Genomic DNA, 4,041 nt, shown 5'->3' with positions numbered 1-4,041 from the left:
TCCACAGCTGACAAGGGGTAAGGCCAGCTCTCCCACTCTCCTGCTTCTATGGCAAACTCTCTCATGATGCCCAGGTGAAGGGTGGGGCCAGTCCCACACAGCCCTTAGATATCAACATGTCCCCAGGTAGCAGCCTAGACCAGGGATGTTTGCTTAGCCTTTGGTGGCAACAGACTTCTGCTGTAGCAGGAACATGGACCCAGATGTGACCCTGGGAAGCAGCACAGGTCAGGATCTCACCATGGTCTCAGGTGGCATCACCAACTTCTCACAGAATATTGTTCCTCACTACCTTTCAGTCTTCATTTCTGCTTCTCTTCATTGTGTCCACATACTTCTGTTTCTTTTTCTTTTCCATTTTCCCATCACTTATTTGCTCTTCTTAGTGTCCCCTGGGGTCTCTGCATGTCTGGTAATCATCACAGGCTTGCTTTCTTCAGGAAATGTTAGGCCACTAATCATTCAGATGTTCATAGGCAAGAACACTGAATGTAGACATATCTGCCACCTACTATGCCACATATGACACAGCAGCCACACCTGCAACACTCCTAGAGGCAGGCATTTTTGTTGTTGTTGTGTTTGTTTGTTGCCACCATGTGGTTGCCAGAAATTGAACTCATGACCTCTGGAGGAGCAGTCGGTGCTCTGAACTGCTGAGCCATCTCTTCAGCCAAGGAACATCCTAATAGAAGCAGGGGTAAGGGGGGATGGGATAGGGGGTTTCTGGGGGGAAACCTGGAAAAGGGATAACACTTGAAATGTAAATATAGAAAATATCCAATTTTATATATGTATATATATGTATGTGTGTATATATATACACGTATACGAAGTACGAAGTCTGGGAATCTGACTGAGACAGTGAAGGGGATTGATGGCCTAGGATCAGTGTTGTAGAGAAATGACCTGGATGTAATGGAGAGAAGTAATGAAAGATGGAGGTAATTTATTAAATGCTATTTGTGCATGTATGCCTATCTCTGATGTCCATCTCTTATGATGAGACATATTCTCATATCCTGACACAGAAATATTGGTGATGACTGAGCTATTGTTTCTGGGAAATTTAGGCTCTGCCTTTAGGCAAAACAAAAGCAAACAAAAAAAAAAAACCAAACCAAAAACATTTTTAGTTTTTGAGAATACAACTCATAGAGATGTCTGGGCACAAGACTATCTTAGTTATGACTGCAATGAAAACATACAATAAACAGAGTGGCTAAAACAATAAGTATTATTTCAAGTATTATTTTTTCTGGTTTGGATGTTGGGAGTCCAGGATCAGGGTGGCATCTGGTGAGGGCTCTGCTCTAAGTTGTGTACTTCAGACACTGTCATATGTTCTTAATGTGTTAGAATAATGGCAAGAGAGCTCCCTGGATAGGGAGCAGATAGGGTCTCACTATGTATCCACGAGAGGAACTATCTGTGTAGAACAGGCTGGCATTGAACTCACAGAGATCAACCTGTTTCTACCTGCCAAGTGCTGAGATTAGAGGTGTGTGCCACTGTGTCTAGCTCTTTGGGATCCCCCTTTCCTTTTTAATAAAGGCACTTAATGTCATTCATTATGATATGACCCAAATGCCCTACCTCTCTTAGTTCCACCATTTTGGATATGAGGTCTTGGCACTATGAATCTGTTAGCATGTATAGTCAGTGCAAAGCATCTCTCTTTGGATGTTTTTGTTCTTCTAGTTGGCTGTGCAATGGTTAGATCACAGAGTACATAGTTTCTTAAGCTCAAAGTAATTTTTTCTCTTATGGGACATTTGACATTTATCATCATTGTGCCTGGCACCCATTAGAGGCTACTATCAGTCCTGACTCTAGTGGCCTTAGAGTACATGCGACATTCAATTAGTAAAGGCTCACCCAATGATGTTCAATTTGTGAACATGCATGTTTAATGTTTTTTTTTTTTTTAGTCTCCATTGACTGGACCCAAGGTTTTTAATGTATGCTAAGTTTGTGCCATACCACTGAGCTACACTCTCTCCATGTTTAACTTTTAAAGAAAGTGTTAAACTAGTTTCTAAAGTCATTGAACTATTTTGTATTTCCACTAGCAGTGTATAAACTTCTTATTCTTTAAACATGCTTGCCAATAATTTGGTGGGTGACATGTGTGTCTTTTTTACTTTCTAAGGCCACTGTATTGTGATCTTACTGGTCCTTGCTGATTATTGTAGTTGAACATTTCTTATGTTCACATGTCATCTTTAGTGAAATGTAAAGATGCTGTTTGGTTTCTATTGAATGCATAGCCTTTTTTGTACTACCATGAAGTGAAAACCAACATTAACCCATTCTAAGTCAAAGGCCAGCTATATTTTTTTGAAGATTTTGATATCTATATTTATGAGGGATATTGGGCAGAAGATATTTTTCTCTGGGTTTTATTATCTATGTAATAGTAACTAGATAGAATGAGCCACAAAGAATTCTCTTTTCTCTAAGTGGGCTTAAGATTGTCATAGTTTTTTTCTGTAAATGTTGGATAGAATTTATCAGTGGAACCATCTGGATCAAGAGTTATCTTTGCAGGAAGAGTTTTTTTTTAAATTATAAATTCAAATATATGTTGGGTGAAATATTAAAAAACTAGAACCTGCTTGTTCCAGAGCTTGTGCCTCTGCCCTGGTGGCTTGGCCAGCCATACATTGGCAGGCAATGGCTGACCTGTTTTTATTTCATGGAGATTCTGACTCTGAACTTCACAATCTCTCCACCTAGCTTGCTAGGTTCCCACTGGCGAGTCGTTACCATACCAACCCTGTGCTTTAAATCCCCCACAGCCTTTGTATAGCACCTTAGGCAAACTCACGGTTGGTTGATGTATCTTTCTCTCTTGAACCCAGACAAGACACAGTGTGAAGGAAAACACAACACAAACTTAGCTCAGAAACAATGGTAACTCAATCACTGGGTACAACAACTAAAACCCAATCTTTTAAGCCTTATTAAAATCTGATCACTCTGTTTGGCAAATCCTTGCAGATCCGCCATGATACTAGGAAACTCTAGTGGCTACATCTTACTCCTCTGTTGTTGTGGTTCCAAAGAGGACTAACTCCTGCTTCTTCTCTCCTTCCATCCAACCTGAAGTCCTGCCTGCCTACTTGCCCAGTGATTGGCTCTTTTATTCATTAGGGAGTTGGTTTACAAGAATAGCAACAGGTCCAACCACAACACTTCCCCTTTTCTGTTCTAATAAAAAACAAAGCTTTTCTCTCAATATAGAGCACAACTATTACCATTTTATAACTTACAAGGTAATTTATAAGGTAGATAAACTAACACCCAGTCTATCAATTTTGTCATTAAGACAGAGCATTGTCATCTATCCTAAATTAAATGACTTATCATTCTACACCTGACTCATGTCCTAGCTTTAGATTGTAAGCCATCTGAAAAGCATCCTCTTAAATCTATATCATCTTCCCCTAGGCTAAACAACTTGGGTTGGCTATGAGACTACCAGTCTTCAACCTTGTCAAAAATACAGGAATGACTGATATTAACTGAAAATAAAAGGAAGCCTAACACAGCTTCCAAAACTTAGCCAATTTAAAGAGACTGCTGATCACCTGGACAGTCCCTTACTTCAAAACGTTGGAGCATCAATCTTCAGTCTTCTGATAAGTTTCCTCCAATAGACTATAGAGATACAGGAATATTAATGACTAGCCTATTCTCTCTCAGCAGATTTAAGCTGTCCTAAGCCCGTATTTGTGTGTCCTTTCTTTGGACAGTATTGTGTCTGTAGATGAAAAGAGGCAATTCTTGCCTAGTGGATGTCTCGCCATGGCTGGAGTAAGTCATAGATACTCATTTTCTTCTTTGAATACAAGACAGGCAAAGCTGCCAGAAGCAGACTAGTCTCAACAACAAGTGTATACTTAACAATAAATGTCACACTCTGTGGATTTCTGATGTTTTTGAAAACCAACTATCTATATAAAATAATCTGGACTGTTATCAATTAACTACTCTCAGCTATTTCTAATTAAAATAGCTGAAAACACCCTAACAATA

General features: G+C 39.5%; 1 pseudogene; it reads right to left on the bottom strand.

Moving 5' to 3' along the window:
- Window positions 1–442: 442 nt before the first annotated feature.
- LOC127691767 (uncharacterized) lies at window positions 443–562 on the bottom strand (annotated as a pseudogene).
- Between the last annotated feature and the right edge of the window lie 3,479 nt (window positions 563–4,041).

This window comes from Apodemus sylvaticus, chromosome 8 (assembly GCF_947179515.1).
Source record: "Apodemus sylvaticus chromosome 8, mApoSyl1.1, whole genome shotgun sequence".
Taxonomy (NCBI): Eukaryota; Metazoa; Chordata; class Mammalia; order Rodentia; family Muridae; genus Apodemus; species Apodemus sylvaticus.
Note: the sequence above shows the minus strand (reverse complement) of the source record. Positions and strands in the feature narration are given on the sequence as shown.